This window comes from Trichosurus vulpecula, chromosome 2, assembly GCF_011100635.1.
Source record: "Trichosurus vulpecula isolate mTriVul1 chromosome 2, mTriVul1.pri, whole genome shotgun sequence".
NCBI classification, from domain to species: domain Eukaryota; kingdom Metazoa; phylum Chordata; class Mammalia; order Diprotodontia; family Phalangeridae; genus Trichosurus; species Trichosurus vulpecula.
The window spans coordinates 287223961-287240491 of record NC_050574.1 but is presented as its reverse complement, the minus strand read 5'-3'; the positions used below and the strand labels follow the sequence as shown (position 1 = coordinate 287240491).

Below are 16531 nucleotides of genomic sequence, written 5' to 3'. Positions count from 1 at the left end.
AGCAGGTAGATTACATGACTTCCTCCAGGGTTGTTCAGGACCTTAAAGGAGGTTATGGGGGGAATCCATCTACACTCTCTGCCAATGACTTCTGCTCCCACCAATGCTGCTCCCTCAAATCTAAAGGGGGCCCCCTAAGCCCCAGTTCCATTCAGTCACTAACACTCAGATTAGCTTTTACAAAATAACATTTACTTCACAAACATTCCCCCAACTTTTAGAATGAATAACCCCTCCTCTCCACTTTGCACCACCTCCCTCTCTGGGGAAGGGAAGGGGAATTAGGATCCCAGTTACTATATAGCACAATCTGGGTTCCAAGGCTTTTTTACCCTTCCTGCTGGAGTCCCAGGACCCCTGACTTTTCCCAGCTGGCTGACTGCACCATCCTGCCTGGAATCCCAGCTCCAAGATCACCATGGCTCAAGCTCCAGGTCCAGTGGGTCCAGTGAGACACTTGAAACTGAGACAAACAAAACAAAACAGAAACAAACCCCCTCATCCTTAGCCACGTGGTCCGGGCACTGGACGGAGCCCGCCTCCTGGGCCTGAGTCGCTAATTCAGGGGGCCACGCTCCCCTTTTCCGCCTCTAGGCTCAGGCTGTCGGTCAGGCTCTGTCCCAAGGTCCACCTCTTCTTCCAGCCTCCAGCCTAGGAGCATTTGGTCCCTGGGCTGCCCCGCCCCCGGAGGAGATGGCGCTGCGAGCGTCCAGAAGCGTGCGAACCGTGGCCTCGTCCCTGTGGGCGGCGGCCCGGGCTGAGACCCCCGGGTCCCTGGTCTCCCTCGCAGCGGCCCCCGTGCGCCTCCGGGCCCACCCTGGCCTTTGCTCCTCTCCCTTCCTAGCGGCCGCCGCCTCCCGGGGCCTCTGCAACAGCGCCCTGCGACTCGCCGTTCGAAAGTTCACAGACAAGCATGAATGGATATTAGCTGAAAATGGTATTGGAACAGTGGGAATCAGAAATTTTGCGTAGGAAGCATTGGGAGATATAATTTACTGTAGTCTTCCAGAAGTTGGAACAAAATTGAACAAACAAGATGAGTTTGGAGCTTTGGAAAGTGTGAAAGCTGCCAGAGAACTCTATTCTCCACTAACAGAAGTAACTGAAATTAATGTACCTCTTGCAGAAGACCCAGGACTTGTCAACAAATCTTGTTATTAAGATGGTTGGCTGATCAAGATGACTCTGAGCAACCCATCAGAACTTGATGAGCTGATGAGTCAGAGGATGCATATGAGAGATACATAAAATCTATTGAGGATTGCACACTGGATCCCCTAATAAATTAGCGTGAGAATAATAAAAAAAGAAACAAACTCCATTTCTTGGAGCTGGGATAAAAGAGGGAGAGCAGGGAAAAGAAGTGCTTTCTCTCTCATTGGTTCAGTTCATGGTGCCTGAGCTATGAGTGAACTGTGATCTCCATCCTCTGGACACAGTAGAAAGAGAGCTACTCTCTTACTCTCACCAGTTTTTTATTTTTATTTCTTAGTTTGCCAACCTCAAAATGAATAAAGAAATAAAGCATTTATTAAGCACTCACTGCATGGGAAACATGTAGTGTAGGGTTTTAGACTTCATGTTCTGGTTATGCAGCTGAGCACAGGAGGTTACACGCATCCACAGGGTAAGGGACTTACAGGGCCTCCATCTTAGCAGAACTGGACATGCCTATGCCAGCCCTCTTAGGTGGCCTCCCTTGTAAGCAAACTAAGCATTCTCCAAAAGCTCTGTTGCACCAAGATTTGCTCTGTCCCTGCCTTTGCCTGAAACAACAACACTAAAAGGGGATGAACCCTTCAGAATTCCCAGTCCCCAAAGTTATTTCTTTCTAGCAGTTAGCTTGGTTTTCTCCCTGTACTTGTGTACCCCTCAAAATCCCCTGAACCCTGACATGCAAAGTAGCCAGCTCCAAGCAGCCACCAAAGTCAAGGTCTGGAATATCCCACTCTCAGAAGGCCACTTTGGAGCATGGTCCCCACCAGTAGGTGCACACCTTCCTGGCACAGTAGGCCAGTTTCTGTGCTCCCCAATGTAATGCCTCCTTATGTCAGTTTCACTGTGTGTTAGTGAATGTGATTGAGTTATGTGCTGGGTCTCCTTTTCCATCTTCCCTGCTCCCTTCTCCTCTCCCACTCTCCCTATCACTTGTCAGTAAAACTTAGCATTGAGTTGCTTTCTCAGAGTTCTCTGGCTGTACCTTCCCTCGGACATAAACTGGATCTTCAGATGAGGATTTAGCCTACTGCCAGCTCTATGCTGAGAAATATGGCTCTGGGAACCATTCATAGAAAGCAAGGGTCAATAGAGGAAGCCTATGTCCTCCCTGGAGGGATTCCCTTATGCCAGAAGACTGTTGAAAACAGTCTGTGTGTGTGTGTGTGTCTGTCTGTCTGTCTGTGTCTGTGTCTGTGTCTGTCTGTGTGTCTATGTATACGTATATGTGTATAATTTCATTAACCATAATGTCTTCTAGATTTTTGTTAGAAATCGAAATCAAGGTCACTGAACTATAATATTTAGACTCCATTCCCCTTTTTGAACATTGTTCATTCGTGTCTGACTCTTCATGACCCCGTGTGGTGTTTTCTTGGCAAAGATGCTAGAATGGTTTGCCATTTCCTTCTCTAGCTCATTTTACAGATGAGGAAATGGAGTCAGACAAGGTTAAATGACTTGCCCAGGGTCACAGAGCTAGTAAGTGTCTGAGGCTAGATTTGAACTTAGGTCTCCCTGACTCTAGGCGTAGTACTCTCTCTACTGAGCCACCTAGCTGCCCCATTTTGAACATTAGGACAATATTTATCCTCCCCCAGTCCTTTGGTACCTGTCTCATTCTTCATGTCTCAGTAATGACATTCTACATTTTTTTTTTAGTATCCAAGGATAAAATTTATCTGGGCTAAGTGACCTGAAGTCATCAAGGGCTCTCATGATCTCCTCCATTCCTCCAGCGTTTGTTATTTATGCCACTTCTTAGGGAGTCACCCATATTTTTAATACACGTATAAAGTAGTGATGTTGATTTTCATGTGTAACCTGTCTCATCGACATAGGGCCACATCACAAATATTTCCATATTTCCTTCAGTTATCTTTTTGTGAATTACAATTATTTGTCATTGCCTTGGTCACTTATCCATTTAACAAGCTGTTAGATCACAGTTCACTCACAGCTCAGGCACCACAAATTGAACCAGTGAGAGGGAAAGGACTTCTTTCCCCTGTTCTCCCTCTTTTACCCCAGCTCCAAGAATTAGGGCTTGTTTCTGGGTTTTTTTGTCCTCATTTTTGAGTGTCTCACTGGACCCACTGGACCTGGAGTTTGAGCAGTGGTGATCTTGGTCCCTATGTGTCAAGTACTGTGTTAGATGCTGAGAGTATGAAGTAAAAAAAAAAAACAAAAACCAGTCATCTGTCCTCAAGTAACTTATAATCTATGGGGAGTTGGGGTGAAACAACATGTAGACAGAAAATTAGATGCAGAATATAGACAAAGTAATTTCTGGGATAAAGGTATTAGTAACTGAGCAGAGTCAGCAATAGGATAGATTTCCTGTAGGAGGTGGCACCTGGCCTGAGCTTTGAAGGAAGCCAAGTATTCTATGAGGCAGAAATGTGGAGGGATGCATTCCAGTCATGGGCAACAGACTGTGGAAAGGAATAGATCAAGAGATGGAATGTCTCATATGGGGAATAGTAAATAGGCTAATTTGCCTGGAATGTAGAAGTCTCAATATGCAATAAGCCTAGAGAGATACACAACTAGACCCTTCTTCTTTCAGGTTACCTCCTAACTACTCTATATGTAACTTGTATCATGTATTTTCTTCCCCACTAGAATTTAAGCTTCTTGAAAGCAGAGACTATTTTTGCCTTCCTTTGTATCTCCATCATTCCCCACAGTACCTGGCACATAATAAGTGCTTAACAAATGCTTATGAATAAATGAACTTCAGTTTTCTGCCATCAACTGTCTATTGAACATTTCAAATATTTAAAAGGACATCATGTTGGAAGAAGGATTGGATTTGTTCTTCCTGGTGCCATTGAGCAGAACCAGGAGCAAGGTAAAGAGTGCTAGAGTTAGCTTGGAATACATCTAAGTTTCCCAAAAATTAGGGCCAATCCAAAATTGAATGGACTGCTTAAACAAGTAATGGACTCTCCTTCATTAGATGTATCCATGCAAAACCTTGTTGATTACTAATTAGATATGCTCTAGGGAATTCTTGGTCAATTATAGCTGGGACTACATGACCCCTGAGGTCCCTTCCAAGCCTGAGATTCTAAGATACTATAAAAATAACTAGAGAGCACCTCTCTCACTTTCCCTTCTCACTTTTTAACTTTTCCTTCATTTAATTTTCTCCCACTTATACTCTTTTTTCCCCTAAGTTTGGGTGGTTGGGTACATAGGCCTTATGTAAGGCCTTAGGAAAAAAACAGAAACATAGTTAAGGTTGTTTAAAGAGGAAAAATCATTATATTCATTTCCGTGGAAAGCACACTGGATTTCTAGTTCTGTCTTTTTGTGCAAATCGTTTAACCTGTCTGAGACTCCATTTCTTTATTTATAAAACAATGAAGTTAAAACCTAGCAATACAATTTTTAAACACATTCCTCAAAAAGATCAAAGAAAGAGGGAAAGAACAAATATATGTACAAAAAATAATTATAGCAACACTTTTTTCTTGTAACAAAAGAACTAGAAACAAAGTGTATATCCATCAATTGGGGAATGGATGAGAAATTATGATACATGAATATAATGGAATATTGAGCTATAAGAAATATTTGTATGAACTGATGCAAAGTGCAATGAATAGAACCAGGGGAAGAATTTACTTTATTGTAAAGGAAAGCAATTTTGAAAAGACTTCAGAACTCTGATCAAAGCAGTTGCATTAATCACACATTTAGAAGACTGACAAAAAATCATATTTCCCACCTCAGCTTAGAAGAGAGGTGCTTGACAAGGTTCAAAATGACACATACTTTTTCAGACAGGGCAAATGTGTAAATTTGCTGGGCTTATTATACTTTTTTTGCAAATGAGAGTTTTTATTACTTGGGAGGAGGAAAAGGGAAAAAAAGAAAAGTGACAATTAAGTTTTTTAAAATACAAAGAAGAGAGCTGAAGAAAGTTCCTAATGGATACCCAAACAGGGCAGTGTCTGGGGTTACCATGCTAAATCTAATGTATACTTTTTAAAAATAATAGATTCACTATTTCATATGCAGTGCTCTTTTTAAATAAAAAATGCTCATGTTTGATAATATTTGCCATATTCTGCTTTTAAAAAGAAAAAAAAACAAATAATGTCAGACTAGATAAGGTTTGAATCCTAAATCTTGTGAACCTAATGTCCTTTCCCCTGCATCCTCTGATGCCTGGCTATATATATGTAGCGGGGGGCCAGGATAAGGGGATAAAATAGTCTCTTCTAGTCCATGGTGACAGAATATCCCCCAACTTAATTTAGCACATTCTCAAGGAGGAGTTGCTAGAATATTTCAGCATAAAGGGGAAAAAAGAAATCATTAGAAATGGCTCACAAATTAGAGATACGCCTGATGACATCCACAAGAGAAAACCAACATTACCCACCTGAACAAGAAAATGAGCTTATTGACATTGAAAAATGTCATTACTGCCTTCGATTTCATTAAAACCTCCAACAGGACAAACAGATTTATGTCTGTTCTCTGCATTTCATGGCAAGAAGAGGTAAAAACATCCGTCTACAAGCTCTTGGCCTCCAGACTGTGACAGTGCTGATGGAATATGTGTTTCCTGAAAAGATTTGAACAATCCTGACTACCTGTGACCGTTGAGATATTAAAGAGATTGTTTATAAAAGAGATAAAAATCCATTATGATATCATGGCCTAAAAATAACTAGAGGGAGAAAAAACATTATTTCTAATAATTTCAAATAAAATCATTTTTCCTCTTCATATTCTTATCCAGGTGAAAATTAATTTCATTGAGTTGTTCCCATCTCATAATTATCCTGTGTAGAGTGTTATATATAAAAAGCTGTCTTGTGAAAAGGCAGCAATTATCATTCCAAATATTGTATATGTTCTTAAAATGACAGAAAAGGGAGACTAGTTTGAAATTATCATTTCAAATGAAAGTATGTGCAAATGACCATGCCAGAAAGCACCTTATACTATTTCCTGTTGAATTGTAGTTTAATCTTCAAAACCTAAGCAAAGATTCCCTGACCAAGTACATTGCTTTAGATGAACCTCAGAAGTTCTCATCTTATTAGTCAATATAACTCTAACCATCCTCAGGTAACACACATCTTAAGTGTCTGCTTTTGTGTAAGAGATAACAGTGTTTCATAACTCCCCGTTGCTTTTGGAAGAGCAACAGGGAACTATAGGGGTATAATGTTAGTTGTTTTGGCTTAAATGTTTTAATATGTTTTGGTAGTAGGGTATAAGTTCCTGAGTAGGAAAGCTATATCCATGAATATCCATTATATCCATATATATATATATATATATATATATATATATATATATATATATATATATGTATATGTATATGTATATATATGTGTGTGTGTATCTCCAATATCCATACACACACATATATATACATATATGTAACCTGTTCTAAAAAGATAAATTGTTTCTATTTTTAAGAAAAATCAATGTATAAATATCTCAACTTAAAATACAGTCCTGGAGTGACTATTGATATTGCAAAATAGATTTCTCATCTTGACAAGGGATTCACAACAGGGTTTAAATAGTCATATCTTGCATGACTTCCGGGGTGAAGCCAAGAGGATGGAGTAGAGGAAGAAGCTGAGTTCTCCCCCAAAAAATTATGCTCCAAACAAGTTTAAAATAATGCTTCAAATCAAATTCTGGAGCAGCAAAGCCAACAAAAGGTCAGAGTGTGACATTTCTCCCACCCAAGAGTGTGACATTTCTCCCACCCAAGACAGCCTAGGAGATCACAAGGAGAGGTCCATGACACTGGGTTGGGGGCCAGCCTGGATCCCATGTAGTCACAACACCAGCTTTGGGTCCTGGAGATGGCAAAAGCATCAATAGCATCTTTGGGAGCTCTCACACAAGAGATAGTAAGGGGATAAGGCAACTTATCAGAGACTACAAAACAGCCCTGTGCTGACACTGGGCACAGAACAGAGTGCTGCTTGGCAACCCCATTTCCTATACCCACTTCCAGGTCACAGGTCCAGGGCAGAAAGGAGCCCATTTAGGCACAAGGGAACAGGGGCCCTGAGGAGTTATTATGATGGGGAAGTTAAAGACACACTCAAAAACAATGATGTCAAAGCAACTACAAGCAAAGCCTTAAAATAAAATGTGAATTTGACACAAACCTGTTGAGAATTCCTGGAAGAGCCATTCTTTTTTCCAAAATCAAATAAGAATAATAGAGGAAAAATTGGGGGGAAATGAAAGCAATACAAGAAAATTATGAATAAACTATTAACAGCTTAGGTAAAAGAGGCACAAAATGTACTGAAGAAAATAACACCTTAAAAAAAACTGAATTGGCCAAATGGGAAAAAGAGGAACAAAACTTTGCTGATGAAAATAACTCCTTAAAAACCAGAATTGCCCTAAATGGAAAAATATATACAAAAGCTCACTGCAGAAAATAATTCCTTAAAATTAGAATTGGGCAAATGGAAACTAATGACTCCAGGAAACATCAAGAAACAACAAAACAAAGTCAAAAGAATGGGAAAAACATAGAAGATAATGTGAAATACCTCATTGTGAAAAAAAAAAACTGACTTGGAAAATACATCCAGGAGAGATAATTTAAGAATTATTGGACTATTTGAAAACCACAATCAAGGAAAGAGCCTAAATATTATATTTCAAGAAATTATAAAGGAAAACTGCCCTGATGTCTTAGAACCAGAGAGTAAAATAGAAATTGAAAGAATCCACCGATCACCTCCTGAAAGAGATCCCACAATGAAAACTCCCAGGAATATTATAGCCAAATTCTAGGGCTCCCATGTCAAAATGAAAATACTTCAGGTAGCCAAAAAGAGACTATTAAAATACCATGAAACAAAAATTAGGATCACATAAGATTTAGTAGCTACCACATTAAAGGAGAAGATGGTTTATCTTAACAGTTAGACTCCCAAGCATTATATATTGTCTGTAGTTATTTTAAATGGAATTTCTCATTCTTTTCCTCTTAGATTATGTTGGTAACATATAAAAATGCTGATTTATGTGGGCTTATTTTATATCTTATAACTTTGCTAAGAATGTTATTCAGCTCCATAACAAACTACCAATTAATTGTTTTATAGAATAGAGGAAAAATATCAAAATTCATCTAGAAGAACAAAAGATCAAGAATATAAAGGTAATAAAGGAAAAACATGTGAAGGAAGGTGGCTTAGCAGATCAGACTTTAAACTGTATTTTTCAGTTATGTCCAACCCTTCATGACCCCAGGATCCATAATGTCCATGAGGTTTTCTTGGCAAAGATACTGGAGTGGTTTGTCATTTGTTTCTCAGATGGATTAAGGCAAAGAGAGGCTAAGCGACTTGACCAAGGCCACACAGCTAGTATCTGAGGCTGTATTTGAACTCAGGTTTTCCTGACTTTAGGCCCAATCCTTAATCTACTGAGCCATCTAGCTGCCTCCTCAGATTATATTACAAAGAGGTCACCATCAAAATAATCTAGTACTTGCTGAGAAGTGGAATGATGGATCAGTGCAATATATTAGGGACACTATACTAAGGAGTAAATGACCATAATATTCTAATATTTGATAAACCCAGAGATTCAAGCTTTGGGAGCATGGAGGTAGTGTGATTGCATTGGTGGAAGACTTACACATGTCCATAAAAATGATGAATATTTTGAAGTACAGAAGTTTCCATATATCTGTCACTTCATCAGATGACATCCGGATGATTGAAAAGTTCCACACATTTCTGCTGACTGGGCACTATTTTGAATCGGTAGAATGAATCAACAAGCATTATTAGGCACTTACTATGTTGCAGGCACTTTGCTAGGTACAGAATCATATTTGAGAGTTCAAATTCAACATATCTAAATCCATAACTTCATGGCAACATGTGAATTCCTAGGGGGAAAGATCCCTCTTGATTTAGTGGATTAGGGGAGGTTTCATGAAGACAATATTTGAATGGGGTTTGAAGAATAGGTAAGATTTCAGCAAACAGGGAAGAAAGGGGAAAGGATACTACGAGAAGAGCTAATAACATCCACAAACCACAGAGGCAGGAAAACATTGGACTTCTATATACGGATGACACCAAAAAATTGAATCTGTGTGAACTAGAGAACGTATGAAAGCAAAATGTGGGGAGATAAAACTACCATCTACCTAGGAATTCTCACTGCTGACACCTCGGAGTAGCTCCACATTTTCAGGAAAGTTTAAATCTCTATTGTGAGGATCAAATCACAATCCCACCCCAGCCTCTCAGCTCTGTAGTGGCACTTGGCAGAGGGTGTTAATTTTCTCTCTTGGTTCTTGCATTCCCATAGAGTCAGGATGCTAATATAAAAGCCCATGTCTATATATAGTGCTTTAAGCATTGCAAAAAGCTTTACAAATATCAGCTCACTTCATCTTCACAACAACCCTGAGAAGAAGGTGCTATTATTTAGCAAATGATGAGAGAGTTTAGGCAACTTACCCAGAATCACACAGCTACTAAATGGATTTGAACTCAGGTCATCCTGACTCTACATTCAACACTCTATCCACTGAGCTACCTAGCTGCTTCTGGCAACATTATATAATGAGAAAGAGCATAGTATAATTGAAAGAGTACTAGATTTTGTGTCACAACATATCCCCAGAAAGTAGTTCTGTAGGGTTGGGGAAGTCACTCAAACTCTTTTTTTTATCAGTTTCCTCATGTGTAAAATGAGAGTAACAGGACCCATACTGCCCACTTTATATTGTTGTTGTGAAGAAAGTGTTTTTAAAACATTTATTATTATTAATTTTAAATATTCTTTTTTTAAATTTTGAGTTCAAAATTATCTCCCTTCCTCTGACCCTCATCCCACAACCCCCAAGAAATCAAGCAATATGATATCAATTATACACGTAAAAATCATGCAAAACTTTTTTTTCCTATTAGCCATTTTTAAAGCAAGAAAAAAGTGAGAAAATTATACCTCAATTTGCACTAAAGGTGTATGATACGTTTTCATCACGAGTCCTTTGGAATTGTCCTGCATCTTTGTATTTATCAAAGTAGTCAAGTCTTTCATGGTTGACCATCTTTACAACATTGCTCTTACTATGCATAGTGATTTCCCAGTTCTTCTCACTTCATTTCGCAACATTTCACATAGGTCTTGTCGTGTACTATTTTTTTCTGAAACTACTCCCCTCATCATTTCTTATAACATAATAGTCCTCCATTACAATCCTATGCCACAACTTTTTTAGCCATTCCTCAGTTGATGAGCATCATGATTGCTGGTGCTGCCTTTTTTACTTTAGGTGAGTCATTTTAGATTCTGCTCTTGCCATTTATTTTAACTTTATGAATGTGTTTCTACTTAGAGTCTGTTTCCTGTAAATAACATGTTGGATTCTGGTTTCTAATCCATTCTGCTATTTGCTTCCATTTTATGGGTGAATTCATCGCATTCACAGTTATGATTACTAACTGTATATTTCTCTCCATCCCTTTTCTTCTGTTTCTTCTCTCTTTTTATCCTGTCCCCTCCTCAAGTCTACTTTGCTTCTACCTACTGTCTCCCTTAATCCAAACTCCCTTTTATCATCCCCCCCATTTTCTCTTATCCCCATCCTGTCCTATGTTCTATTGGTTATGTTACATTTCTATGCACAACTGAGTGTGTACACATAGTCTTCTCTCTTTGAACCAATTCTAATGAAAGTTTAAACATTTCCTGCCACCCCTCCCATTTTCTCCTCCATTGTAAAAGATCTTTTTCACATGCTTCTTTTATGTAAGAAAAATTTCCTCATTCTATCTCTCCCTTCTCCCTTCTCTCAGTGAATCCCTCTTTCTCACTCTTTCATTTTTTGGAGATTATTCCAACATAATCAATTCACATGCATGCTATCTGTCCTTTTAACAGCTCTAATAATGATAAAGCTCTTAAGAGTTACATGTACCATCTTGCCCTATAGTAATGTAAGCAGTTTAACTTTATTGAATCCTTTTCATCTTTACCTTTTTTCATGCTTCTCAAATATTTGGTTTGAATGTCAAATTTTTTATTCAACTCTCTTCTTTTCATCAGGCACTCTTGAACGTCCTCTATTTCATTAAATATCCATTTCCCCCTTAAGGATTACACTCAGTTTTGCTAGGCAGATTATTCTTGGCGACATCCTGACTCCTTTGCCTTCCAGTATAACATATCCCAAGCCCTCAGCTCCTTTAACATGGAAGCCACTAAATCTTATCTGATCCTGATTTTGACTCCACAATGTTTAAATTGTTTCTGGCTTCTTGAAGTATTTCCTTTTTGACATGGGAGCTCTGGAATTTTGCTACAATATACCTTGGAATTTTAATTTTGGGATATCTTTCAGGAGGTGATCAGTGGGTTCTTTTGACTTCTATTTTACCCTCTGGATTTAAGATATTGAGGCAGTTTTCCTTAATAATTTCTTGAAATACCATGTGTAGGTTCTTTCTTTGATTGTGGCTTTCAGTTGGTCCAATAATTCTTAAAATATTTCTCCTCAATCTATTCTCCAGGTCAATTGTTTTTCTGATGAGATATTTCACATAATCTTCTATTTTTTCAATCTGTTTGATTTTGTTTTATTATTTCTTGATGTTCCTGGAGCCCTTAGTTTCCACTTGCCCAATTCTAATTTTTAAGGAATTATTTTCTTCGTTAAGCTTTTGTATGTCTTTTTCCATTTGGCTAATTCTGCTTTTTTAAGGAGTTATTCTCTTGAGTGAATTTGGGTGTGTCTTTTTTCATTTGGTCAATTCTGTTTTTTCAAGTATTATTTTCTTTAGTGTTTTTGTGCCTCTTTTACCAAGCTATTAATTCTCTTTTCACAAATTTCTTGCATCACTCTCATTTCTTTTCCCAAATTTTACTCTACCACTCATCTCTTTCTTTAATTCTTCCAGAAATTCTTGTTGGGTTTGGGTCCAATTAGCATTTTTCTTTGAAGCATTTTTTGGTTTTCACATTGTTATCTTCTTCTGAGTTTATCTTTGCATTGCCTGTCACTGTGGTAGCTTTTTATGGCCCAATTCTTTCTTTGTTGTTTGCTCATTTTTCTAGGTTCTTTTTTTTTTTTTACTTTGAACTTTGAACAGTTAAATTTGGACTCTGTTCACCTGGGAATGGGCAGGCACTGTCCCAAGCCTCAGGCTTTTTTCATGCTGCTGTTTTCACAACTAGCTTGGGGGCCTGCAAGTGTTTGGTGCTTCCAAGGTGGAGGGATGCAGGGAGAGGTATGGTCACTGCTTTCCTTGCTTTTACTCTGTTCTGTACCCAGTAAATGCCCCTGCAGTCACAAGCACTCCTCTTTGCTTTGGAACTATGACCAGGGCCCCTGCTCCCCTGCAAGCTAACACTAGCATTCCTCTCTACCTTGAAATTGTAACCCAGAGTGTCTCTGGGTTGAGAGCTCCTGAAGCTGCTGCTGCTGTGGCTGTTGTTGTTACTGCCACGTGTGGGGGTTCCAGAAAGGCCTCCAACCCCCATGTCACAGATTTCTTCTGCCAACCTCTCAAGTTTTCTTAGACTAAAAATGTTTCACCCTGACCTTTTGCTGGCTCTGCTATTCCAAAATTTTATTTGAGGTGCTATTTTAAAGTTGTTCAGAAGGGAATATTGGAAGAGTTCAGCTGGGTGGTTGCCCCTAATCTGCCATCTTGCCACCACCTAAATATTTTCTTCTTGTCACCATTCTTAGGAGATGAAGAGAGAACCAGAGCATTATATAGGGGAATGCCATTATTTTCCCTCCACTTCCTAAAGATTAAATTGGTTTAGAGTATTTCTTTCTCTTTCCTTTCCTGAAGACTTTGCTAAACCAAACTGTGAGGAAAGTGTTTTGAAAACTTTAAAATGCCAGAAAATTTCAATTATGGTTGTTCTAAGGTCCCTGTGGAAAAGGATTGTTTTATTTTTCACGTTTTCATCTCTTACACGTAGTACTGTCATGTAGGCATTAGGTATTTAATAAGCGTTTAGTGAAATTAATTTCTGCCATAGTCTGTTCTTTCTTCTCTATTTCTGTTTGTTTACCAAATTACCCATGTTTGAAACGATGTTGTTATCTTTGGCTTTACCTCACTTGCTACGTTCTAATCAGTCACTGAATCTTGTAAGATCTACCTCCACAATATCTTTTATTTAAAAATTAATTTTAATGTTGCTTTTTGTTTTTATGCCTTCATCATTTCCAGATATTACCTCTTCATGTCCCATAAATCAAACCGTTTCTTATAACAACCAAAATAGTTAAGCAAAATCAACTAAGCAGTAATCATGTCTGACAATGTGTACAACGTTTTGCTCCCTCAACCTCCCTAACTCTCTTGCAGAAGGAAGGTATAACTGTTATGCCCCGAATTTGTCCTCTCCTTTCCATTCCTACATGCCACTATACTAATATAAACCCTAATTTCTTTCCAGGACTATTCCAATAGTCAATTGTTTCTTTTGCTTTTCTTCCTTCATTCCCCAATCTACCCTTCAAATCTTCACCAGATTCATATTTCTTCTGCTTGGATAGTCTTATGTCACTCTTCCACTCAAAACCATTTAACCCTTCAATATCCTGTATCCAAATAAAATTCAAAGTCCTTAACCTGCCATTCAAGGTCCTCTGAAATCTGACTCTTTTCAGCCTCATCTCATATAACCCCCCACTTTCATGTCCTTTCCTGCCCTTGAAATTAAATGTCACTGTCTCCTTATGGGACTGGCACTATTTAGTAGTCCAAAAGATTGTGGACACTATAGACCCCTTTGGAGTCATTATGAAACCTTGCAGCACTAAAAAGTAGTATCACTTTTTCCCCCAAGCATGAATCATTCTTATTTGAACTTTTAAGTTGCCTCCAAAAACAACCCATGACTCTAGGAGATGGATTGAGGAAAATCCATGCAGCCTGGATGGATGACTTAGCAAGGCTGAAAGGAGGATCTTGTCTGCTTTTCCCAAGTCAACTTTAGCTCTTGTTGAGAAAGTGACTCATGTATTCAAGCCACTGATATCTCACCTGCTTCTACCACCTCCAGAGTGCTATTTTATGCTTCCTAAACTTTCTGACTGCTACTCTGAGCATTCTGTCACGGAAAGGAAAGAACCCCCTACTAGCTCAATTCCATAAACTCTCATCCTCATTCTATTTTCACATTAGCTGTATTTTAAAGGAAAGGCATGTATCATTTGCCCTCTGTTAGGGCCAATGGCAAAAGAAATGGATGCAGGTGTTGGGGAAAACCAAACCAACAGCTGATAATTTCCATGGTCCTTATGGATTATGCATTACCCTACATTAGTACTGTCAAAAAGATTGCATGGTTTATTAGTGTTATTAATAGCTAACATGTATGTAGTACTTAAAGGTTTGCGAAGGATTTTCCACACATTACCTTATTTCATTCTCATAATAACCTTATGGTTTTGTTCAGAGTACTGGACTTTGGAGTCAGAAGAGACCTGGTTTCAAATCCTGCCTCGGTTATTTACTGATTGTATGTCTATGGAAAGTACATCTAAGATTTAGTGCCCTCATCTGTAAAATAAGGATAATAATACCTCGTTGCTATATAAATGCTATTGTCATTATTATAATTTGTGAGTTGGATTTTCTGAAAGTTGGATGATGCCTATCTAGGATGGTTTGGAAGACATAAATTACCTCAATCTGGATAGACTCGTGAAAACCAAAACCAAAAATAGTCTGAGCTCTCTTGGTAACTGAATAGTAAAGTTAACAGGCCCTTATAACCCAAGTAGTTTCTGTCTCCATATTCACAAACCATCCTTGGATCCAACCTAACATTTCTATCAGATGTTAGATTATTTCAGGTAATGGATAATCCTATGGTCCTTACCTTGTATGTTAAAATTTCCTGGGATCCTATTAAGAATATAAGGAGAATGACAAAGACAGTACTTGTGATTTCATTGGTATAGAGCAGGGCTGTCCAAAATATGGCCCGTGGGCTGCAGTGTGATTTTATGCAGCCCGCCTATGGGTTTTAATCTTCATGAGTGAAAATTATCAATTATCAATGCTGGCTGGCATTCTCTCCACAACTAATAGTCTTAGACAATTGCCTAGAACACTGAAAAGTTAAGTCACTTCCCTAGAATCGTGTAGCCAGTAAAATTTAGAAGTGGCCCTTGAATGTGGGACTTCATAGGTCCCAGGCCAATTCTCTATCCACTCTATCATGCTCTCTGGGATCTATGGGTTGTTCAGGGAAGAGTAGCTCCTCTGGTGTGAGGGCTAACTGAGCCCTTTTCAGGACTGCTCATCCACTTTTGGTGTGACCTGTCACCCAACTTTCACCTGTAGCTCCAAGAAGCTGTAACATTCACAGTGGCTACACCTCACTCAAATTGTCTTAGAAGAAGGGCAAAACCAGGTTGAGGGTAACCAACAGGCATCAAACCCATCCATGAATTAGGATAGCCTACCTCAAGCATGCGAAGACTTCCCTGGTAGACTAGACAGATGGGAACAATTTGTTCCAATAACTGTGCTTCTGCCAAAAATGGCAGAGACAGGTACTGTGAGCACCTAGAGCTTGGTCAGACATCAAAGATGCCGAGGTTATCTGCTGCATCCCAAACCATCGTTAATCCTCTTGATTTTTGTCTTGCCACTGGACTGGAAAGAGAGAGTAAGTTTGACAACTCTGCCTCATTTAAATCTAATTCACGCATAAGTGAAGACATCACCCATGATGTCATTGGTGCCCTTCAAAACCAAGTACAAAAAAGATAGACTGAAAAAAGAAATTTTTCTTGATGTGACCATCTATTACTAGAAGGAGCAAAAAGTAAAGAAAGATTTAGGCCAGATTGCTTCTGGACAACTTTGGGGCATGCTGAATCAATTCAAAGAGCAAATGTCAGACATTGTATGAATGTTCTATAACTCATTTTTTTTTTTGCTTTTTGGCAGGGCAATTGGGGTTAAGTGACTTGCCCAAGGTCACACAGCTAGTACAAGTGTCAAGTGTCTGAGGCCGGATTTGAACTCAGGTCCTCCTGACTCCAGGGCCGGTGCTCTACTCACTGCGCCACCTAGCTGCCCCTTTAACTCATTTTTTTTTCAGAATTTACTTAATCTGGGTGGAAAGGTTTCCTTGCTAAAAAGGAATTTAGTCCTTCTCAATGTTTTGATAAAATATCTGGAGGCAAGTGTCTTACGCCATGAAGTTTCTGGCACTCACCCATACATGAATGCTTATTTTAAAATTAATTTTGGAGGGGGGGTATCTCGACATTCTCAAGCTTTATTGGATTCTCCTTTTC

At 38.9% G+C, this 16531-nt stretch overlaps 1 pseudogene; it reads left to right on the top strand.

Moving 5' to 3' along the window:
• Positions 1–693: 693 nt before the first annotated feature.
• Positions 694–1289, top strand: LOC118837028 (annotated as a pseudogene).
• Positions 1290–16531: the final 15242 nt, after the last annotated feature.